At 40.4% G+C, this 25,626-nt stretch overlaps 1 protein-coding gene across 1 annotated transcript in view; it reads right to left on the minus strand.

Annotated features, from left to right (window-relative positions):
- AMPD3 (adenosine monophosphate deaminase 3) overlaps positions 1–25,626 on the minus strand; it is a 111,074-nt gene that overhangs the window by 48,928 nt on the left and 36,520 nt on the right. The window contains exons 3-4 of the mRNA XM_077769124.1: positions 8,610–8,839; positions 7,506–7,653 (exon numbers count right to left, since the gene is read on the minus strand). The gene's annotated coding sequence lies outside the window, so the exon portion shown is untranslated. The remainder of the gene's footprint in view (positions 1–7,505; positions 7,654–8,609; positions 8,840–25,626) is intronic.

Below are 25,626 nucleotides of genomic sequence, written 5' to 3' on the forward strand. Positions count from 1 at the left end.
TTAACTATGATACATGACATGGACACCTGAAGCAAGAGCTGAGTAAGGGTCCCTGTGTCAATCCATATAGTAAATATTGGTGAATCTTTTTTTTTAAATTTTGAGTCTAAAACATAAGTATAGATAAAGGTTTGGTTTTTTTTAAATTTATATCCAAGTTAGCATATAGTGCAACAATGATTTCAGGATTCCTTAATGCCCCTTATCCATTTAGCCCATCACTCCTCCCACAACCCATCCAGTGACCCTCTGTTCTCTATATTTAAGAACCTCTTATGTTTTGTCCCCCTCCCTGTTTTTATATTATTTTTGCTTCCTTTCCCTTATGTTCATCTGTTCTGTATTTTACATCCTCACATGAGTGAAGTCACATGATATTTGTCTTTCTTTGACTGACTAATTTCACTTAGCATAATACCCTCTAGTTCCATCCACGTAGTTGCAATGGCAAGATTTCATTCTTTTTGATTGCCAAGTAATACTCCATTGTATGTGTGTGTGAGAGAGTATGAGTATGTATGCCACATCTTTTATCCATTCATCCATCAATGGACATTTGGGCTCTTTCCATACTTTGGCTATTGTCACTAGGGCTGCTATAAACATTGGGGTGCATGTGCCCCTTCGAAACAGCATACCTTTATCTCTTGGAAAAATACCTAGTAAAGTAATTGCTGGGTCGTAGGGTAGTTCTATTTTTAATTTTTTGAGGAACCTCCATACTGTTTTCCAGAGTGGCTGCACCAGTTCACATTCCCACCAGCAGTGCAAAAGAGATCCTCTTTCTCCTCATAGTTGCCAACATCTGTTGTTACCTGAGTTGTCCATGTTAGCCATTCTGACAGGTGTGAGGTAGCATCTCACTGTGGTTTTGATTTGTATTTCCCTGATAATGAGTGATGTTGAGCATTTTTTCATGTTTCTGTTGGCAGTATGGTTGTCTTCTTTGGAGAAGTGTCTATTCATGTCTTTTGCCCATTTCTTCACTGGATTATTTTTTTTTTTTTGGGGTGTTGAGTTTGAGAAGTTCTTTATAGATTTTGGATACTAACCCTTTACCTGATATGTCATTTGCAAATATCTTCTCCCATCCCATCAGTTGCCTTTTAGTTTTGCTGATTGTTTCCTTTGCTGTGAAGAAGGTTTTTATTTTGATGAGGTCCCAAAAGTTCATTTTTGCTTTTGTTTCTCTTACCTCTCGAGACGTGTTGAGTAAGAAGTTGCTGCAGCCAAGATCAAAGAGGTTTTTGCCTGCTTTCTTCTTGAGGATTTTGATGGCTTCCTATCTTATGTTTAGGTCTTTCATCCATTTTGAGTTTGTGTATTGTATAAGAAAGTGGTCCAGGTTCATTTTTCTGCATGTCATTGTCCAGTTTTCCCAGCACCACTTGTTGAAAAGACTGTCTTTATTCTATTGGATATTCTTTCCTGCTTTGTCAAAGATTAGTTGGCCATATATTTTTAGGTCCATTTCTGGGTTCTCTATTCTGTTCCACTGACCTGAGTTTTGTTTTTGTGCCATAAATGAAGGTTTTACTTTTCCTTTTACATGCCAGTGAATTATCCCACATGCCCACTTTGAAGATCACTGATTTAACCCATCCCTACCATTGCTTCATTGAGAAGAACAACCTCCCCATCCCTGGCAGCACTGCCAGCCTTCTGCCACCAGTGGCAGACATCCTGAGTCCTCTCCTCCTCTCCTCGCATCTGCCCCGTGCTCCAGTCATTCAGACTTGAACACCCTGGAGAGCATCGAGATCTGAGCTGTGAGCTGCCTCCAACAGTACTCTGATTCCTAATTTTGGCAGCCCAGAAGTGTTTGGGACCTTTATTCCACGCTCCACCCCCACTAATGCTCTTCTTCGTGTGATAATGTACACACACATCTAAGATGGCCTAGCAGCCTCCAAACACCCAATTTCTCAGTCTCCTTTTATGGTATCCTGGGCTACAGAAGCCAAAATCTCACACACACACTCACACACACCCCGCCAGGAGACAAAAAGAAAGGGGCTCTGCTTCTGAGTGCTTTAGCAGAACCTCATCAAATGTATCTAGTTTTCAAACCAGAGCGCCCTAGAGACTTCTAGTCTCTAGTTAGTCTAGAGACTAACTGAGTGGACTGAAATTATGGCATATGGTCTGACAACATGCAGAAATAGGTCCCTCAGGAGTACGTGGTGGCTGGAAGAAGAATGCCCAGGACAGTGCTCCTGGCTCTGGACACAGAAGGGTATTGTGGCCCCTGCTGATACTATGGCATAATGGTGGACACCCTCCCCCCACCGCCTGCCTCTCACTCCAATTTGAAGTTCAAATCCTTCCCCCAGGAATTTATGTCTCAGGTCATCAATCAGCCCTGAGCAAGCTGGAGATGGGCAGTGGGCAGAACAGTGCCCTTTACAGTTAACAGCTGTTTCCTTCTTTCTGAAATGGGTTTCTAGAAAAGCGAGAGTCAAACCTGAGCACTTTGAAAATTAGTGTGAATGAGAGCTGAGCCCTAGGCCCACAGCACATGCACTTGGGGCCAGAAATGGAGCTGTTGTGACAGGAAGCAGAGGGAGAGGGGAGAGCTGAGGAGTAGTACTGCATTGAGTCTTGGGGTCACTGGAGACACTGGGCTTAGAGGCCCTCAGTCATTCCTGTCTGCACAATGTAGGAGGGTCAGTGAGTGGGTGTTTGAGGCTTGGGCCAGCAGCATATGACCACAGAACACTCTTTCAGTAGGCGGGACGCTGACACTCCCCAGGACATGCCCGTGTGCTCATAGGCACATGGTCTCTGTAGTTAACTGGAAGTTTGGCAATTAGCAGTCCCCTTCCCCATCTAAGATTGGCCTGTTGTCTCTGCCTTCCCTCCAGGACTCTGTACAAGATAATCCTAGACTATTACTCCAGTTTACCGCTAGCTCATTCCCACATCTGTGTGTCTTTCATACTCTCCAAAACTCCACCATCAGCCATTACACCATTCTGGTGAGATGCTGCACTTGTACAGTGGAAGTCACAGCCTCAGACAGCCTTGCTCATTTAACCCATTGTCCAAACTCCCCAAATCATCTGCCTTCAACTCCCTTCATCTTTTACCTTATAACTTGAAATTCAAATGTCAAATTCTAACATGACCATGGCCCTCTAGAATTTGGGAGGAGGTAGAGGGTGGTGGGCAGAATAGAGCTCACAGATGAGGCTGTGACCTCCATCTCCCAGAGGTGCAGTCTTCCCCCATTGCATATGCATATGCATACACACACACACACACACACACACACACACACACACACACATTCCCCTTATTCCATTCTTATTCCCAAGATCCCTTCTGGCTGAAGCTTCTAGCACTCCTCCAACCCAGGGTGTTCTCTTCCTGATCTCTATTAGTTCAGAACTGCCTGCTCAACCATTCAGTGAGTGATAGGGCTAAAGGCTGAGCCAGGAGCAAGACGATATAGCTATCCTCTCCCTCAAGTATCTGCACCCCAGTTGAGTATTAGACTCCAGACTGTACCGTCAACACCCAATCCATCCTCAGCTCAGTGGGTTTCACCAAGGACATCTGGAGAAATGGGAGCAGCTTAAATTGTATCAGAGGGAAGCATTGGGATTTTTCCAGTTCCTGAATTCCTATTATTTGAATGAACATAACTTATGATCTCACAAGGATAATAACCCATCTGGGTGAGGGAGGAGGACTCTGCATAAGAATTTGATTTAGGAAATCAAAAGTTTAAAAATTGTAATGGCTGCCCAACATTATGAACATAATTGATGCCACTGATTTGTACATGTAAAATGTGTACATAAAATTGTACATGTTAAAGTGGCAAATATCATATTCTATGTGTTTCAATACAATAAAAACAATTGTTGAAAAAACAAAAGAATCAAAAATTGAATTTTTAAAAAACTGTTCTTTCACAGCTCCTCTGTTTCTTTGCATCGTTAAGTGTTAACAGGGCAACTGGCTTTTTATCAGCTATCCAACTATCCACAAACCTTCAGGCAAAGCGGGTTAAGAGATGGTCTGAGGGAACAAAGAAGGAAGAGTCATGTTCCATGCTGAAAGGGCCCAGGAAAAACAGGAGGGTGGTTCCCAGAAAAGAAGAGGAAAGAGTACCCAAAGGTAGCTATGATACAGAAGCTCCTCCCCAGGAATCTTCAGAAACCTTGGAGAGAATGCTGGACAAGTCCCAAACAGGTCAAGTTGGACAGAAGTTCCCATTGCTCATGATTTTTCTAAAGACTGAGCCTTTGAGAAAGAGAAATAAATCACTTGTACATCACTAGTATCTATTATCTGTCAACTGTTCCTAAAAGGTAAGCCCCAGTCACTGGCCCATCTGCATATTTCATGTCTACATCACATTCCAGATAATCCCCATTTGAGCCAATCAATTCCAGTGACCTATGGCAAAACTCAGATCCTTCTTGAATAAACATAGCCAAAGCTGTGTCCTACCAATAATTTAGTATTCTCAAATGTATTAATTGGAATTGGGTTCAGCTGAGGGTAAGGATAACAGACACCTAAGATAGCAATGAGATAACTAAAAATTTCTTTCTCTTTCTTTCACTAAATAGCTCAGAGTTGGGAATTATGGACACTTCACAAATCTTAAGACTTCTTCCAGCCACCACCCTACCATCCCTCAAGTGTGGCCCTCATCCTTGTGGGAATTAACAGTCTCCCTTCCTTTGCTAAGAGCCTATGGCTAGATCTTAAGTCATTACATACATGTTTCATGGAGCAATAAAGGAGGAAAGATCATACGGCAATTCTATTTTTAGTTTTTTGATCAGCCTCCATACCGTTTTCTATAGTGGTGTGCCATTTTGCATCCCCACAACAGTGCACAAGGGGTTTTAATTTCTCCACATCCTCACCAACACTTGTTGTCTTCTGTTTTCTTGAGACTAGCCACCCTAACATGTGTAAGGTAATACCTTATTATGGTTTTGATGTGCATTTCCCTGATGATTAGTGGTATTGAACATCTTTTCATATACCTGTTGACCTTTGACATTAATGCTACAATTAACTTGATTATAAGAGGCCTAAACATTCTCTTCTTTGGAGAAATGTCTATTCAAGTCTTTAGCCCTTTTAAAAATCAGCTTATTTGGCTTTTTTTTTTTTTTTGCTATTGAGTTGTACTTTCACATGATTCAACAATCTCACTAATGCATATTTATCCAAAATAATTGAAATCAGGATCTCAAGAGATATTGGCACTCCCATGTTCACTGCAGCAGTATTCACAATAGCCAAGATGTGGGTCAAACCTAAATGTTCATTGACGAATGCATGGATAAAGAAGATGTGAAATATATATACCATGGAATGTTATTCAGCCTTTAAAATGAAGGAAATTCTGCAATATATGACAACATGGATGAACCTTACAGCATTATGCTAAGTAAAATAAGCCAGTCATCGAAGGACAAATGCTTCATAATTCCACTTATATGCGTTACCTAAAGTAGTCAAACTCAGAAGCAAAGAATAGAATGGTGGTTGCCGGGGCTGGGGGAGGGGGAAAAGGGAAGTTGCTAATTAATCAACATGTATAAAATTTCAGTTATGCATGATGGAAGAACTCTAGAGATCTGTTCAACATCATGCCTATAGATAACAATACCATGCTATACACTTAAAAATCTGTTAAGACAGTAGATCTTGTTGAATGTTCTGGAAGGAAGAGAATGGGAGGAATGAAAAATAAAAGTCAGGAGGTATGTAGCAAATGTCTTTTAATGAAGCCAACATATCATAGTTCCACTTATCCCCCATTGGCCACACTGAGCAACCCTGTAGCATCACTGACCAATAACATTGGTATTTCTTTTCTCACATATAACCCTGCCAAGGCATAGCCTTCCTTTCCAAATACAAATGCCATTGTTTTCATGATTAACTTGATTATAACCGGCCTAAAGCCTCACACCAAAAAAGCAGAGAAAAATATCAACACAGTGCAGTTAGATATGCTCACCACCTCAGAACTTCTCCAGATCAATCTCTGGGCACCATGATATTTGCATAGGTATAGCAGTCACTTCAAGACCTAAGACATCTGAATTAAGTGAGAGTCTTTTGGCAGTTTTGGGGGAATCAAAGGAGTTATTTGTCCCTCATGCTATGACGGCAGGATTCTACCTTATTAAAGTCTTCACTACCCTTCCTTATCAAGTCCTGATGTCAGCAGTTACCATGCTGCTGTTGCATGCTCCCACTCCACTAGTGTGGTGTCAGAAGAATGTCACTACACAGAGAAATTCAGGCAATATAGGCCCAGGGTTACTAGAATTATGTTATGCTTCACTTTCTTTTCCTTGGGAAGCCAGTCTTAACGTGGCGTGCTTTAAAAGTTCTTCAGGCAGTCACCTGTGAAATAACCTGTTGAGCATCTGGCAGATGTCAGACACTGGATTTTAGGGCAACAATGGTGATCAGAACACAGCCCTTGCCTTCATGGAGGTTATCAGCTAAAAAGAAAGACAGTACATTGATCAAATGAACACATGAAAGCACGACTTCCATGCTAATACTGTCTTTGAAGGAAAAGTACAAGAGTTATATCAGAGCATAACAAGAAAACCTGACCTTCTTTCAGGTATGAGGAAGGAGAAGAAGTTTCCAGACATGGGAAACAGCATGTGCAAAGGCCCTGGAGAATTTAGGGGAACATTACCTAAGCCATTTCCCCTCCACTTTATTTCTGTCCTGTCTTCATGATTGCACATTCTAAATTTACACAATAAAAACTCAATTTCCAATGTCTATAAATTCTTTAGTTTACTAAGGGAAGTACCAGGAAAGCCTGGATAAATAAAACCAGATTTAGTGCTTCAGGGTGGTGTTTTGTTTAATTAACTTTTCTACTTCCTGTCACCTTTCCAGCACTTATTAAATTTATAACAAATCTGTTTTAAAACTCCTCATGCCCACCCTCCCCAATGCTTTGTGTCTTCTGAATAATTCCAGTATTGTCTCTCTCAAACATTCCTTCCATGTGAGTATATTCTGAAAGTCAGTGAAGAAAAATGTCCTCCCTATGCTGTTTTGTAAGCATATTCATTATTCTGCTAAATTTGTAGAGGGACTTACTGGTGTGCAGGCTGTTTTGTAAGCATATTCATTTATTCTGCTAAATTTGTAGAGGGACTTACTGGTGTGCAGGCACTCCGACCAGGTACGACCTATCCCACCCTACTCTTTCCTCATGGGCTCAAAACTTAATCACTCATCCTCCCTGAGTCTGCCCTCCTGCTCAGTTCTGCTCCACAGAGCAAGTGGAATAAGATCTGGGTGATTCATGGTCCTGGGCTATGGTCTTACTTTATTTAGCCTTTCAGCCTCCTAGTAGCACCACCCCACCCTGATCAAATCAGATCTATCTAATCTCTATCCATCCCAACATGTCAGGCCTGAATGCACGGCCAGATTCCATTCCCACCAGGGACCTCTGAATAGGACGATGAAACCACAGTGTCTGTCCTTACCTGTTGTGCTTCCTCACACACATCCCTGCAGGGGTCCACCATTTGCACCTCATCCCCATCCGCTATCTCCAGAGCTGGTTGCTGAGAGCCAGGGTCCCAGGGGGCTTCCCCAGAGCCATCAACAGAACAGCACTGTATCAGTAGTGTCCTAGCAGCAAATGGATGGTATATTCATATCAGGATAACTGATTTCACAGATAATTTAATACAAGGACAATTTATGAAGATATGGGAAGGGTGTTTGAAAATATGAGGATTCGTACAACATTCAAGGGCTCGTAACATCAAGTTGTTACCTTCCTGGGCCTGAAAGGGCAAGTCAAAAGAGCAGCAGCACTAATTACATGGCAGGCTTCCAATAAAGCCAGACTCCAGGTGATCTTAATTGTCTCGTTACAAGGTCAACTTCTTTAGTCCTTCCAGTCTGCTTCCTCACAGCCTTACCTAAGTATGCAGACCCTTATTAGGCCTCTATGCATGAGTTACTCTTCAGCATAAGGTTTTCCTGTCTCTAACCTGAGCTGCAAGCCTTCCTATGAACCTGATGGCTGCAGACACCTGGCTGAGCCCACCAGCCCCTGTAGGCTCTCTCTCCTCCAAAGCTGAGGATCTGGAAGCAGTGCTGAGTTACCACTTAGGCACTCTGATCTCTCTTGCCCTTTGGTTAGCTGGTGACTGGTACTCGATCAGGCTGAACACTGAAGTCATGGCCAGTTCTCATGGCAACTCTTCAGACCCTCCTTTTCTAGACAAACATAGATTGGTTCAGCTGCCTGGTTCAGTTACTCAGGCAGCCGTGTTCAATCTGTTTCCCAGGGTTATCCACCATTGGGAAGGAGGGAGGGAGGATCTTTCCACCATCGCTTTCCTGTCCTCTGTGGGCCACTACTACAGAGAACACAAAGGAAGATGGCTTGATACTCCCACAGAAATTTCAGTGAACTTGCCATGCTTTTACTCACTTTCCATTATAGCCCTTCCCTCTCAGGTGGGGCAAGGACGATGTAAACCACATTCACAGGCTGGACCCTTTCCCAAGGGTTCCTACATCCTTCTGCCAACAGACTGCTACCTGCCCCTTCCCCATAAATGCTCCAGACATACCCAGATGCATCTGAATCTGGCAGTTCTAGTTCTCTGTCCCACCAGAACCACGGCTCTGTTACAGTTTGGTAAGGGACAGCTTTGTCCAAGCAGATTTTCTGAATATTCTCCTTTCTGTTCAGCTGTCCGTGCCGAAGTCATGCAGCCGTTTTGTTGAATGTTCACTGTCCAGTGGTTGGGAATTCAGGAATTTGCATGTCCTTCTTATACCCCTTGGGACTGATCATTGCCTTTTTAAAGAGGAAAATAAATGTGAATGCAAAATAATGTTTACCAAGATCATATATGAATATAGAAAATACTCATGATAGAATATTAAGTCATAAAAGGAGGGTACAGAGCAGGATTTCAACTATGTGAAAAATAAAACAAATGAACTAAAAGAAGCAAAAGTGTGGACGTACAAAGAAAGTAGTAGGAAGACTTTTTAAAATACAACTCTAGGGCCTGGGGGGAACCCTTCTCCACGCGGAGCCCCTGCTCTGAGCCTCCAGTAGGGGGCCCACCGCCGCATCTCTGACACAGGCCTCTGGATGTGCTCGGATCTGAAGAAAAGACGCTATGACCAGGAATTTTGTTTTATCCAAAGTGAGAAAAAGCCATATGTAGAAGCTGGAGAATTTGAGGTACTCTGGAATAAAAAGGATACGAAGAAGAGAGAGTATGAACCGAGAGGGAAGAGTGTAAACAGAGAAGAGAACTCTGAATCTTGGCGACAGGGCAGGGCCAGACTGCAAAGACAATGAAAACTTCCTTATGGGGGGAGGGGAAGGCCTATTACATTTAACACTGTTGCCTATTGTCTTCTGTACTGTAATGTCTCTTCACAGTCCCCCACATATTCAGTAAAAGTGTCTTAGAACAAGAATCTCATAATATTGATATTTGGGGGTATAATAGAATAGAGGTCATAGCAAACTGTCATGTAAACCAACACAGGAACTGATATAAGCAAGTCCTCCTATATTAGACAAGATAGGCTAGGCTATAGCAAACATACTCAAAACAGACAAAGAAAGAAATCAGATAGAAAACCCAGTAGCTAAACACATCAAAGGTATGTTTCTTGCTTATATCACAAGCCAATGCAGGTCAGGTAGCTCTCCTTCATGGCTTTCCTCCAAATAATGACTCAGAGATTCAAGCAGGTTCAATCCTACATTTCCACTATTAGGAGTCTCTCACTATTTGATGTGTGGGAGAAGGGTGGTGATGTGGCCAGAAACACTACTAAAGCAGTGCCTAGAAGAAAACATATACCTTTACATATATATATTAAAAAATAAGAAAGATTGAAAACCAACGATCTAAGATTCCAACTCAAATCTAGAAAAAGAATGGCAAATTAACCCCCCCCAAAAGGAGAAAGGAGGCAAAAAGATAGGAGAAGAAATCGATTTTTTAAAAAGACACACAATGGAGTAAATCAATAAAGTCAAAATCTTAATCTCTAATGGATTAATACAATTAATAACCCTCTAGCCAAACAAATCTAGAGGGGAATAATAGGGAAAAAGAGAACACAGATACCAAAATCAAATATTTATTTTTATTTTTTTAATGTTTATTTATTTTTGAGACAGAGCACGAGCTGGGGAGGGGCAGAGGGAGAGGGAGACACAGAATCTGAAACAGGCTCCAGGCTCTGAGCTGTCAGCACAGAGACCGATACAGAGCTTGAACCCACGGACCGCGAGATCATGACCTGAGCTGAAGTCGGATGCTTAACCGACTGAGCCACCTGTTTCCTGAATTCAAGCCCTGTATCAGGCTCTCTGCTGTCAGCACAGAACCTACTTCAAATCCCCTGCCCCCCCCTGCCCCTCCCTCACTCACACTCCCTTGCTTGCTCTCTCTCTTTCTCTCAAAAATAAATAAACATTAAACAAAAATAAGTAGCAGTAAAATAGGATATCACTATGGATCTTATATGCATTAGTAGGATATACATGAGAGGATATAATAAACAACTTTTTGTAAACAAATTAGCACTCTATGTGCCCATATTTATGCCAATAAATTGGAAGATTAAGGTGAAACATACAAGTTCCCTAGAATTCAATTTACCAAAAGACGAAGTTTTAAAATACCAATACCATTATCACATAAAGTGAATCTGACATTAAAACTCTTCCCACAAAGAAAATGACAGGCCCAAATAGCTTCACAAACATTTAAAGTACAAATAATACTGATCTAAACAAGTGCATCCAGAGAATAGAGGAAGAGAAACATCCAAAATCATTTTTATAAGGCTTGCAAAACTTGATACCTTGATATCAGAAAGACATTAAGAAAAGAAAATTACTGGTCAACACTGCAGGCCGGGAAATTTAGAGGAGTCCATGGTGGGGCGCCTGGGTGACTCAGTCAGTTAAGCATCTGATTTCGGCTCAGGTCATGATCTCATGATTTGTGAGTTTGAGCCCCACATTGGGCTTTGTGCTGACAGCTTGGAGCCTGGAGCCTGCTTTGAATTCTGTGTCTCCCTCTCTCTCTGCCCCTCCCCTGCTCCCACTCTGTCTGCTTCTCTCTCTCAAAAATAAACATTTTAAAAAAATTTTAGAGGAGCCCATTTGAGGGCAGTAACAGTCTCCACCAAAGTATTTTCTTCTGGTCATGCAACACTTGTTTGTTCCCTTCTTCCCACAAGAAAACGCCTTCAACTGGTCCTCAGGGAAGACAACGCAAAGTCCAACATGCCACTGCATTTCATAGTCCTCTCCATCAAGAACAGATAAAACTTCTCTTAGACTTGAAGACCTGGGAACTAAGAAAGCAAGTTGGCCACCTCATGCCCATGCCAACCTACAAATGTGCAATAATGGATCAGGAATAGGATAACTTCAGTCAACAAATAAGCACACCCATTCAGAAAGGGGAACACTGAGAGACCGCCAGTAGTCACCGTTCCACAGATACACTGGTATTACAATGCTGAAATACCATGCTTTGATATCAAGGCTGCCTAGCCTGGAGCAGTGACTCTCTCCTCCATTATTATCCTTTGTGATCCTTGGCATCATCCTCCAGAGGGCTTCTTCCTGGACCCTATTTGCCTTGGCTACATCTAAAGAGGGAGTTGGGAAGACTGCTTTTCCTATGCAACTTCCTGCCAGAGGTTGTTTTATGGCTTAACTAACGAATTTAGGATTTTTACACAAGCTTGTGGTTTCTTTGACAATACATTTCCCTCAAAACATTGGTAAGCTTCTAATCTATTGGCACCCAGTTGTTCTATTTGCCAATATTCCTACTCAGTGTTCTTTTGTTAAGACTTAGTCTTTGAATTTGTTCTAAGATATAGTCTTACAATTGCTTTTGTAAGACATAGTCTTCTGTCTCCTTGCCCCCATGCTCTCTTTCAATGTGATAGTGATTTCCTTGAAGCTGGCTGGAACAAAGGAACACACATTTAATCAGATATTTTCCATGATTCATTATAATCAACTGAAACATCTTGAGTGTTTGTCACGCAAAGCCTTTTAAATTTCCATTTCTTACCGTTTGGGAGTTAGAAGCAATCAGCTTTTCTAAGTCTGCTGACCTCAGTATTCCAGGCTTTTGTCTATACCGTTTAATTTCTACTGACAAAACAACCAAATATATTCTATTTTTAATTTTGTTTTTTAAATCTATTTTCAAGTTAGTTAACCTACAGTACAGTCTTGTTTCAGGAGTAGAACCCAGTGATTCATCTCTTACATATGACAACCAGTGCTCATCCCGAAAAGTGCCCACCTTAATACCCATCACCCATTTACCCCATGCACCTCCTTCCCAAAACCCTCAGTTTATTCTCTGTATTTAAGAGTCTTTTTATGGTTTGCCTCTCTCTCTGTTTTTACCTGATTTTTCCCTCCCTTCCCCTGTGTTCATCTGTTGGGTTTCTGAAACTCCATATATGAGTGAAATCATATGGTTTCTGTCTTTCTCTGATTGGCTCATTTTGCTTAACATAACACCCTCCGGTTCCATCCATGGTGTTCCAAATGGCAAGATTCATTCTTTTTCATCACCAAGTAGTATTCCATTGTATGTATATACCACATCTTCTTAATCCATTCATCAGTTGCTGGATATTAGAGCTCTTTCTATAATTTGCCTATTGTTGATAGTGCTGCTATGAACATTGGGGTTCATGTGTCCCTTTGAATCAGCATTTTTGGATACTTTGGATAAATTCCTAGGAGTGCAATTGCTGGGTTGTAAGGTAGTCCTATTTTTATTTTTTTGAGGAACCTACCCCATACTGTTTTCCAGAGTGGCTGCATCAGTTTGCATTCCCACCAACAGTACAAAAGGGTTCCCCTTTCTCTACATCCTCGCCAACATCTGTCGTTTCCTGAGTTGTTAATATTAGCCATTCTGACCGGTGTGAGGTGGTATCTCATTGTGGTTTTGATTTGTATTTCCCTGATAATGAGTGATGTGGAGCATCTTTTTATGTGTTTGCCATCTGGCGGTCTTCTTTGGAAAAGTGCTTATTCATGTTTTCTGCCCATTTCTTCACTGGATTACTTTTTTGGGGGGTGTTGAGTTTGATAAGTTCTTTATAGCTTTTGGATACTAACACTTTATCCAACATGTCATTTGCAAATATCTTCTCCCATTCCATTGGTTGCCTTTTAGTTTTGTTGATTGTTTCCTTTGCCGTACAGAAGCTTTTATCTTGATGAGGTCCCAATAGTTCATTTTAATTCCCTTGCCTCTGGAGACGTCAAGTTAGAAGTTGCTGCAACCTAGGTCAAAGAGGTTGCCGCCTGTTTTCTCCTCTAGGATTTTGATGGTTTCCTGTCCCACATTTAGGTCTTTCATCCATTTTGAAATCATTTTTGTGTGTGGTATAAGAAAGTGGTCAGTTTAATTCTTCTGCATGTGCTATCCAGTTCTCTCAGCACCATATGCTAAAGAGATTGTCTTTATTCCATTGGATACGCCTTCCTGCTTTGTCAAAGATTATTTGGCCATATATTCATGGTTCGATTTCTGGGTTCTCTATTCTATTCCATTGATCTATGTGTCTGCTTTTGTGCCAATACCATATGTTTTGATGATTACAGTTTTGTAATACAGGTTAAAGTCCAGGATTTTGATGCTTCCAGATTTGATTTTCTTTTTCAACATTACTTTGGGTATGCAGGTATGTGGCTATGCAGGTTTGTGGTTCCATACAAATTTTAGGATTGTTTATTCTAGTTCTGTGAATAATGCTGGTGTTATTTTGATAAGGATTTCATTGAATATGTAGATTGCTTTGGGTAGTATTGACATTTTAACAATATTTGTTCTTCCAGTCCATGAGAATAGAATGTTTCCACTTCTTTGTGTCTTCTTCAATTTATTTCATGAGCTTTCTATAGTTTTCAGTGTACAGATCTTTTACCTCTTTGGTTAGGCTATTCCTAGGTATTTTATGGGTTTTGGTGCAGTTGTAAATGAATAGATTACTTGATATCTCTTTCTGTTGCTTCACTATTGGTATATAGAAATGCAGCCAATTTCTGTACATTGATTTTATATCCTGCGACTTTGCTGAATTCATGTGTGAGTTCTAGCAGGTTTTTGGTGGAGTCTTTTGGGCTTTCCATGTAGAGTGTCATGTCATCTGTGAAGAGTGAGAGTTTGTCTTCTTCTTTGCCAGTTTTGGATGTCTTTTATTTCATTTTGTTTATTTCATTTTGCTGAGGCTAGGACTTCCAATACCATGTTGAACAACAGTGGTAAGAGTGGACATCTCTTTTGTGTTCCTGATCTTTTTTTTTAAATTTTTTTTAATGTTTTATTTATTCCTGAGAAAGAGAGACAGTGTGAGCAGGGGAGGATCAGAGAGAGAGGGAGACACAGAATCTGAAACAGGCTCCAGGCTCTGAGCTAGCTGTCAGCACAGAGCCCAACACGGGGCTCGAACCCACGAACTGTGAGATCATGACCTGAGCTGAAGTCGGACGCTTAACCGACTGAGCCACCCAGGTGCCCCTTGTGTTCCTGATCTTAAGGGGAAAGTTCTCAGTTTTTCCCTATTGAGAATGATATTAGCTATGGGCCTTTTATAAAAGGCTTTTGTGATGTTAAGGTTTACCTTCTATACCAACTTCTTTGAGGGTTTTTATTAAGAAAGGATGTATTTTGTCAAATGCTTTTTCTGCATCAATTGACAGGATCATATGGTTCTTTTCCTTTCTTCTACTAATGTGGTGTACCACATTGATTGATTTGCAAATATTGAACTAGCCCTGCAGCCCAAGAATGAATCCCACTTGATCATGGTGAATAATTCTTTTAGTGACTGTTGAATTTGATTTGCTAGTATCTTGTTGAGAATTTTTGCATCATGTTCATCAGGAATATTGGCCTGTAATTCTCCTTTTTAGTGGGGTCCTTGTCTGGTTTTGGAATCAAGGTAATTCTGCCTTCATGGAAGGGGTTTGAAATCTTTCCTTCCATTTCTCTTTTTTGGAACAGTTTGAGAAGAATAGGTGTTAACTCTGCTTTAAATGCCTGGTTGACATTCCGGTTCTTTCCTGGTTATGGGTCTGTTCAAATTTTCTATTTTTTCCCATTTGAATTTAGTGTGTGAATGTCTAGGAATTTGTCCATTTCTTCCAGATTGTCCAGTTTGTTGGCATATAATATTTTCACAGTATTCTCTAATAATTGTTTGTATTTCTGTGGTGTTGGTTGTGGTCTCTCCTCTTTCGTTTGTGATTTTATCTATTTGGGTCCTCTTTTCTTTTGAGATGTCTGGCTAGGGGTTTATCAATTTTGTTTATTCTTTAAAAAAAAACAGCTCTTAGTTACATTGATCTGTTCTGTTTTTTTTTTAAGCCTATATTATGTTTTTCTGCTCTAATCTTTATTATTTCTCTTCTTCTGTTGGCTTTGGGCTTTCTTTGCTACTGCCTTTCTTGCTCCTTTAGGTGTAAGGTTAGGTTGTGTATTTGGGACCTTTCTTGCTTGTTGAAACAGGCCTGAACTGCAATGCGTTTTCCTGTTAGTACTGCCTTTGCTGAATCCCAAATGGTTTGGACTGTCGTGGTTTCATTTTCATTTGCTTCCATATATTTTTTAATTTCTTTTTTAATTTCCTGGTTAACCCATTCATTCTTTAGTAGGATGTTCTTTAACCTCCATGTATTTGTGGGCTTTACAAATTTTTTCTTGTATTTGATTTCAAGTTTCATAGTGTTGTGATTCTGAAAATATGCATGGTATGATCTCAATCTTTTTGTGCATGTTGATTCTAAAAGAAAAAGAAAAAAAGAAGAGGGTGGTGAGAAAAAGAGAAGAGAAAAGAAGAACAAACAGACAAACCAGCAGACAGATAGACAAGCAGACTAACAGGTAAAAACAAAGAACAGTTGTCTGTCGGTGCCTGGGACTGGGGGCTGTGCTGGTTTGGAGGAGGGGCCATCTGGTTCATTCATTGTCAATCTCACTTCTGTACATAAGCAGTTGCTGGGCACAGGGCAGGGTTTGTTGTAAGCGGGCCCCACCTCCACTAGGGGCCACTGTCCTGTTCCCTGAGGCCCCACCTTGTTGGTGTTGGAGGGGGAAAATGACAACACCTCAATCTCTCTTCCCCAGACTGGTGTCCAAACCACGCTGGTAGAGAGCCCTCATAGTAGTCTCGGGCGGGGCAGGCTGACTTGTCCTGCTCCACAGTCTCTGGCGTCTCCTAGGCACTGGGCTGGGATTCAAAACCCGATTTCTTAAAGGATCGATCCCACACCCCGTGGACCTGGTTATGGAACAAGGCCACTTCGCCCAGCCGATAAAAGGCTTTGAGCTTGCACCTGCAGGGTCTGTTGTCCTGGGGGCGGGTTGCAATACACCCCCTTCCCACAGTATTCAAGGGAGGGAACTGTTCCCTCCCAGTACACCCCTGAGATTCCTACAGCACCCCAAGGCTTGCTCCCCTGCCCCCCAGATGCTGCACACACGGAAACAGTTCTGGTCAGAGAAAGTCGCATTCTTTTTAAAACCTGGAGTTTTGGCACCTGAGGCTGTTTGCAAGATGGAAACTGACACTCTCCGTGTATTTCTTGTTCCCCAGTCCATTATCAGGAGAGATTTTCCTCTTGTGATAACACAATACTGCAATTTCACAGCCCGTCTTTCTCTCCTTTGTGTCTCTCCACAGAAGGGATTCCTTCCCCTCCATGCCTACACACATGATAAAAATCTTCCCCAATTGGCATACACACACTTTGATTCCACCAAGCTGTCTCCCTCCCCCTGTGGAGATCCTTGTTCCGCTCCACACATTGATTTCCTGGGTGTTTCAAGTGATCTGACCTCAATATAGCTGTGTTTGAGGGACAAGGGAAATCCCAGTCCCCCTACTTCTCTGCCATCTTAACTCCCCCCTCCTCCTCTCATATTTTTTGGAAGTCTTTGTGAAGTATTGAGGTTAACTCTTCTTTAAACATTTGGTAGAATTTAACATTGAAGCCACCAGTCCTCTGCTTTTCTTTGAGGCAAGTTTTTTCTTTTACTATTTTTTTTAATGTTTTATTTATTTCTGAGAGAGAGAGAGAGAGAGAGAGAGAGAGAGAGAGAGACAGAATCTGAAACAGGCTTCAGGCTCTGAGCTGGCAGTCAGCACAGAGCTTGAACCCACGAACCGTGAGATCATGACCTGAGCCGAAGTCGGACACCTAACCAACTGAGCCACGCAGGTGCCCTGAGGCAAGTTTTTTGATTACTAATCCAATCTCTTCATTTGTTTGAGGCCTGTTATAGTTTTCTATTTCTTCTTGAGTCAGTTTCCATGTGTTATGTCTTTCTAGAAATCTGGTTATTTCATCTAGGCTATTTAATTTGTTGGCATGTAAGTATTCACAGCATTCCCTTATATTCCTTTTTATTTTTGTAAGGTTAATAGTTGTGTCCCCTCTTTAATTCCTGACTTTAGTAATTTGAGTCTTCTCTCTCTTTTTTTTTTTTTCTTGGTCATTCCAGGTAAAGGATTGTCAGTTTTATTGATCTTTTAAACAACAACAACAACAACAACAACAAATACAGAGAACAAACTGAGGGTTCCTGGAAGGGAAGGGTGGGGGGATGGATTAAGTGGGTGATGGGCATTAAGGGGGGCACTTTTTTAAACAAATAATTTATTGTCAAGTTGGCTAACATATAGTGTATACAGTGTGCTCTTGGTTTTGGGGGTAGATTCTCATGATTCATCGCTTACATACAACACCCAATGCTCATAGGAGGGTACTTTTTGGGATGAGCACTTGGTGTCATATGTAAGAGATGAATCACTGGGTTATACTCCTGAACTCAAGGCTACACTGCATGTTAACTAACTTGAATTTAAATTAAAAAAGAAAAAGAAAAAGAAGAAAAAAAGCTTATGGTTCTGTTGATTTTCTCTATTGTTTTTCTATGTGTATTTTATTTATTTATGATCCAATCTTTATTATTTCCTTCCTTCTGCTTGCTTTGAGTTTAGCTGGCTCTTCTTTTTCTAGTTCTAAAGGTGAAAGTTTAGGTTATTGATTTGACTTTTTTTTTCTCTTTCAACACAGGTGTTTACAGCTGTAAATTTCCCTTGCACTGCTTCATAATATCATACCATAAGCTTTAGTATGTTATGTCCATTTTTATTCATCTCAAAGTATTTTCTAATTTCCCTTGTGAATTCTTCTTTGGCCCATTCAGAAGAAATATGTTTCATTTCCACATGTTTGTGAATTTCCTTCTGTTACTGATTTCTAATCTCATTCTATTGTAGTCAGGGAACTACATTATTCAAAACCTTTAAACTTATTGAAATTTGTTTTATGGCTTGACATATGGTCCAGTATAGAGAATGTCCCATGAGCACTTGAAAGGAATATATATATTCTGTTGTTGAGTGGAAGGTTTTATCTATCAGGTCTAGTTTGTTTATATTGTTAGTTAAGTATCTATATTCTTCTTGATCTTGTAAGTCCCCCTAGTTATTCTATCCATTAATGAAACTGGAGTATTGAGGTCTTCAACTCTTATTGTAGAACTGTCTATTTATCTCTCAATTCTGTTAGTTTTTGCTTTGTGTATTTTGGGGCTCTGTTGTTAGATGCACATATGTTTAAAATTTTTATATCTTCTTGATGGCTTGATTCTTTGTAACTAAAAAAAGATTTAAACTGTTCTTCTTTGTCTCTAGTAACAATTTTTGTCTTAAAGGTTTTTTATTTTTTTTGGTATTAGTCATTGCAGCTTTTTTGGAGGAGGGGGCTATTATATGCATGGTACCATATTTTCCCATCCTTTTACTTTCAAGCTATTTCTGTCTTTAAATCTAATATATGTCTCTTGTAGATGGTATATAGTTGATGATGGGCATTTGTTTGCTTGTTTGCTTGCTTGTTTATTATCCATTCTGTCAGTCTCTGGCCAATTTTATTCTGAGCTAATCTTTTTCTTGTGATACCTCGTCAGTTGCAACCAATAGTAGCCAATGTGCACTACTAATGTTTTGTTATTCCACTTCTTCTCCTACAGATATCATGAAAGTAAACATCGGTTCTCCCCCCAAAGTCAGATCAATTGATAATGTGTCAACACCACAGAACACGCACTGAGACATTTCTAGTCTCCAACATGAGTTTTCCTCTCAGCATGCCACCAGACCATTAAGCTGTTACAGCAGTGCCCTACTTCAGGATAGCAATTTGTGTATTTGTATAGATCTTCCTCAACTTTTAATGAAGCTATGTCCCAATAAACCCATTGTAGATTGAAAACTTCATCAGTCAAAAATGCATGCACTACACCTAACGTACCAAACATCATAGCTTAGCCTAGCCTACCTTCAGTGTGCTCAGAACACTTATATTAGCATACAGTTGGGCAAAATCATTTAATGCAAAGTCTATTTTATAATAAAGTGTTGCATATCTCATGTAATTTATTCAGCGCTTTACTGAAAGTGAAAAAACAGAATGGTTGTATGGGTACAGAATGGTTATAAGTGTATCAGTTGTTTACCCTCCTGATTGCATGGCTGACTGGGAGCTACAGTTCAGTTCATTGCCACTTCCCAGCATCACAAGAGAGTACTGTACAACATGTCACTACCCTGGGAAAAGATCAAATTTCAAAGCATGGTATCACTTTTGTACCGTCATAAAGTCGAAAAATTGTAAATTGAACCATTGTAAGACAGGAATATCTGGTACAATATTTATATTAGTCGAGTATAAAAAATTACAATATGATAATAAATAAACTAAAAAATCTAAGTACTCTAACCCAACAAAGATTTATTTCTCACTCATGTCATCATCCAGTGCAGGTCAGGTAACTGTCCACATGGCTGTCTCTAAGCAGCAACAAACCACTTACATGTGGCAATTTTGCCACAAGTTCTCTAAGTTCTTCACTTTCTGAAATCATAGACAGGAGAGACAGAGAGTGGCTGATAGTGCAGGGGGGTTATTGCCAGGCTCGAAAATAGCACATATCACTTTGGCTCACACCTAATGGGCCAAACATACTCACATGTAACTGCATGTGACTCAACTGCAACAGAGATGAAAATCTTCAGAAATACATTGATACTTGATGATCACTAGTAGTCTCCACCATACCTCTATTCCCCAAACATCAGAATTTCACCTCTGAAAGAGGAGAAGGGTGGCCAGAGTCCACTGTTTTATAAATACAAGCTATCCAGAACTGAAGGAGGTATCACGGTTAAGTGGTATGGTCTCCAGAGTCAGGTTGTCTGGGTTCAAATCTTAAATCTACTACTTAATAATTATGTCACCTAAGACACCAAATTAACCTCTATAGGCTTTACTTTGCTTGTCTGTAAAGTGGGGATTAAGTCGTACCTACCTTTAGATCTATTGTCAAGGTGAAATGAGCCAATTTTTGTAAAAACAGCACCGTACCTTGCACATGGTTAAGTATGTAATAGAGGTTACCTATTATTAGTTTAAAAGCTGGAAAATAATGAGACAGGAATCAGTGAATGTTACTGCTGTAAATATTTTCCTCTGCATGTCTGATTGGAAATATGTTTTGGGGCTCCAAACAGTGGCAAGAAAGTAAGTGGCCACATAGATGAGGTGCTAATGGGTTTATTTATATGAGATGAACAGGCGAATGATAATGGCATTAGCTCTTACAAGTGCAGTGGTCCAAGCTTGAGAATGCTCCCTAAGGACTTAGAAAGGAGAGGCTTAATTGGAGTGCAATTTAAATCTCATCACAAGCCTACACAAAGAACAGAGCTGCCAGTACAGTGGCAAGAAGCTTGGACTCAACTTTGCCTCTGATATTCCAGACCACATGGCTCTGCCAAGCTCAGGATGAGGGATCAGGAGGAGCCCGGCAAGTGTGAATCTATCAGCTTCACTCTGAGGGGGCTGGACTATGGGCTTTTGTTGCTGCTACAGCTAAGAGGTGAATTTGCAAGGAGCCCAGAGAAATAAATATTATACTCATCTGAGCTGAGTGTGGTCAACCCAGTGTTTGAATTCAGAGTCTTTATCTGAGGGGTGATAGGGCACAGTGGTTAAAAGCACAGATTCTGGAGTCAAACTGCCTGAGTTCAAACTCCAGCTCTGATCCTGAATTAACTGTGTGAATCTAAACGAATCATTAATGCCTCCAAACCCACCAGTTTTTATCCAAAAGCTGGGATTTATATTATTCTCTTGGTTGTCTTCTATTTGGTCCTCCATATCCACTCTTCCTCCCTCCTTGCACACCCTGATTTATGTCCCAGGAGGCTGGCCTATAAAAATGAATCAAGGTGGGGCACCTGGGTGGCTCAGTCGGTTAAGCGTCCGGCTTCAGCTCAGGTCATGATCTCAAGATTCATGGGTTTGAGCCCCGCGTGAGGCTCTGTGCTGACAGCTAGCTCAGAGCCTGGAGCCTGTCTTCAGATTCTGTGTCTCCCTCTCTCCATGACCCTCCCCTGCTCATGCTGTCTGTCTGTCTGTGTCTCTCTCTCTCTCTCAAAAATAAATAAAACATTTAAAAAATGAATCAAGGGACTCCATTGCTCTCTGGAGTCTGGTTGTGTCCAAGAATTTGGCACGTGGGATGAGAGTAACATCTTGGTATTTATTTCCCTAGATCCCACTCTGCTGGGTTGCTGTAGGTTGGTTGTGACCCTCTCCCAAAGATCACAGCTACTCATCAGGCAGCCTTTTCCTTATAGCTTTTTTCCACAGTGGTTTCCAAAAACCACTACCTTATCTTTCCTCTTCAGGCCTGGCATGCTAACAGTTCCCCACTATCACTAGCCCCAAAATGCTCTAACATCCCTTGTTGCTTTCCCTAAACTCTTCCCACTTAATCCCCTCATTAAGTGCTCTCTAATTACCCACTTTTGAGTGCTGGGACTTTGACTAATACACCTTTGGGTGGCTAACTTGTTCACAGTGACTCCCTTTCTCTGAGAACAGCCCTTATACAAAGGTGGTCATCCCTGTGCTACATGTCCCTTGAACCTGATTGGTTCAAGGATAGATAACTGACCAAGGTAGGCCAATCAGATTCTCCCTCATAGAAATGTACTATTTGGAACAAAGAGAAGCCCATAGCACTGCACCAGGTTTTTCCCTAAATCCGCTTTGTAAAGAGTCTACAAAAGCAGGCAAGAGTGGGTTCCTATCCTTCCAAGTTTTGCTTGTTCAACTCTTCTTCCTGTTCCATGAGATACTCTATTACCCTTTCAATACATTTCTTCTTTAACTAGTCAGAGTTGGTTTCTACTGCTTACATTCCGAAGAACCTCAATAAATACAGCACCTCATAGAATTTTATGAGATAATATATGTAGGATGGTTAGCACTGTGCTTGATGTATGGTAAGCTCCCAATAATTTGCAGCATTTATTGTCTATAACAGTGGAACTAAGAAGAGAATGAGAAGACAAGCCACAGACTGGGAGAAAATAGTCACAAAAGACATGTCTGGAAAGGACTGTTATCCAAATTATACAAAGAACTCTTAAAATTCAACAATAAGAAAATAAGCTCAATTAAAGGATTAAAAGTCCAATACAACAGGACTTAACTCCAAAATATTGGGTCATATTATGTACTCCCACTGAAGTAACATTAGAGGGGCACTCTTCATGGGCTCCTATACATAAAATGAAATCTGTACCCCCTTCACAGGAAACCAGTGGGCCTTCTCATTCCTGTGAACTTGTAGAAGATCTCAAACTTCTTTTGATGGTTGTACCTTTTTCATTCTCCTTTCCCCAATTTATACCAACAAGTCCTTCTTACAATGGGCCATTCAAGAGGATCACCACAGACATGTGAATTACAAAGCAGAAAAACCCATCTTATTCCTGCTGCCTGTTCCCACTCCCATCTGAGGATGCTTCAAGCCTGACATCTAAAAATCTCACTGGCAGCACTAGCAGACACTGGGTTTGAAATCTGTTCAAACCATTAACTTGTATTTTTCTTGTTTCTATAAAAGTACCTCTTATTAATTACCTAATTGCTTACTAAGCAGAACAGAGGCTATATGATGGCTAATACCACCTATTACACAGTTATGGCCTTCAGTGACTCTCAAAATAACATTATATTATTACATACTAAAATAACTCAAATGCATAAAGCAGTTCTAGAAAATAGAATGGCAACAAATGTTTTAACTGTTGCACAAGGTGAAACTTGTGCTCTCAGTGGTGTGTATGCATTCCAGATTACCACAAAAATATTTCTGTATTTCTAACTGACATGAATACTCAAATTGGCACTTCTAAACAATCCCTCTTTCCTTTAATGATTGGTTAAACGTCTAGACTGGAGGATTACAATCAACTATTAAGTGTCTCTCTGTTGGACTGCCCATTGTTCTAGCCATGCTAATCCTAATATGTTGCCTTTTTCAATGTTTTTCTGCTTGGTGCTTAGACTCCATTACCATGACAGATGGTCCTTACCCACAGAGATACCACCTTACCATCCATGTTGGATTCAACTGCCTCTGCCTTTTGTAATTCCCCTATATGTTCCCTGACTGACCAATGTATACCTCTACACCCCTACTTAGCAGGAAGAAGCTACAGAAGATGAGACCTTCTACCTTCAACAACCTTAAAGACTTAAGGGTCAAAATTGTTAAAGGGGGATATGATGAGGAACCATAAGACAAGAATCATGATGGCCAAGCACAAGCTACCACACTGTCCCTCCTCCCAGGTGGGATATGTGTGGTATTCCGCAGGCACTCCTAGCTGCCCATGGACAAAGGAAAAGGAAAGAAAACCAATGGTTAAGATAATAGAGTCTTTATCAGTTTACAAATATTTCATCAATAGCCTAATCTCCAGGAACTCCTTACTATTTTAGTGATAATGCTTTGCTAGAGGGAAAAAACATCCTTAGCTTCACAGTAGCTAGGTCTCCAGTAATCACTGAGTCTTCTTTAGCATATGGAATCCCTTTAAGAAACTTGATTCTATCTCCCCCAAGTCTACAGTATATAACCACTCTTCACAACCCTGGTGCAGCTCTTTCTGCCTGTGGGTCCTGTCCTGTTCTTTAATAAAAATCACCTTTTACACCAAATAAATAAATACATACATACATGCAAAATAAATAAATAAATAATAGTGGGTAAAAGACAATGACAAATACCTCACCAAATACAGATGGCAAAAAGCATATAAAAAATTGTTCAACATCACATTTCATTAGGGAATGTAAATTAAAACAGTGAGATACCACTACACATCCATTAGAATGGCCAAAATCCAAACACTGACAACAGTAAATGCTGACAAGGACATGGAGCAACTGGAACTCTCATTCATTGCTGGTGAGAATGCAAAATGGTACTGCCACTTTGGAGGACAGTTTGCAGTTATTTACAAAATTAAACATGCTTGTATTAGACAATCCAGTAATTGTGGGTATTTTCCCACATGAGTTGAGAACTTACATCCACAAAAAACCTGCACATGAACATTTATAGCAGCTTTGTTCATAGTTACCAAAACTAGAAAGCAACTAAGGTCTCCTTCAGTAGGTGGACACAGAAATAAACTGTGGTACACCCAGACAATGGAATTTTATTCAGCTCTAAAAAGAAATGAGCTATTGAGCCATAAAAATACATGCAGGAAAAAAATGCATATTTTCTCAAATGCATATTATTAAATGAAGATGACAATCTAAAAAAGCTAAATATATATGATTCCAACTATCTGACATTCTGGAAAAGACAAAACTGTGGAAACAAAAAGATTAGTGGTTGCCAGGGGGTGGGAAGAGGGAGGTATGGATAGTCAGAACATAGAGGAATTTTAGGGTGGTGAAACTACTCTGCATGTTACTATAACGGTGAATACATGTCATTATACATTTGTCAAAACCCATAGAATGAACAACACCAAGAGTGAACCCTAAACTATGGACGTTGGGTGATGATGATGTGTCAGTGTAGGTTCACCAATTGTAATGAATGAACCACACTGGTGGGGGTGTTGATGGGGGAGTAATGGGGAGGTAGGGGATATAAGAGAATTCTCTATAGTTTTCACTTATTTTGCTGTGAACCTAAAACTTTTCTAAAAATGAAGTTTACTCATTTGTTTGAAGTGGAAAAAGGTGGACCTAGTAATTCCCTCACAGATTTTGTGAAAATTAAATGAATCCAGGTGGTCTCTACTAAACTCTGATGGGCTCCCATAGGATTTAGTTCTGGAGAGTTAATCTAGGCAAATCTCAATTACTTCTAATGTCCTACAAGAGATATAATATTAACAATGCCACAAGCTGTCCATTGACTGATTAGTGGATAAAGAAGATATACACACACACACACCCAGAGTACTACTTTGCAATCAAAAAGAATAAAATCTTGCGATTTGCAACACTGTGGATACAGCTAGAGTGAATTATGCTAAGCAAAATAAGGCAGGCAGATATAGACAAGTATCATATGATTTCATTCATCTGTGGAATTTAAGAAACACAACAGATGAACATAGGGGAAGAGAAGGAAAAATAAAATAAAAACAGAGAAAGAGGCAAAC

Source organism: Crocuta crocuta, unplaced genomic scaffold (assembly GCF_008692635.1).
Source record: "Crocuta crocuta isolate KB4526 unplaced genomic scaffold, BGI_CrCroc_1.0 scaffold255, whole genome shotgun sequence".
Lineage (NCBI taxonomy): Eukaryota > Metazoa > Chordata > Mammalia > Carnivora > Hyaenidae > Crocuta > Crocuta crocuta.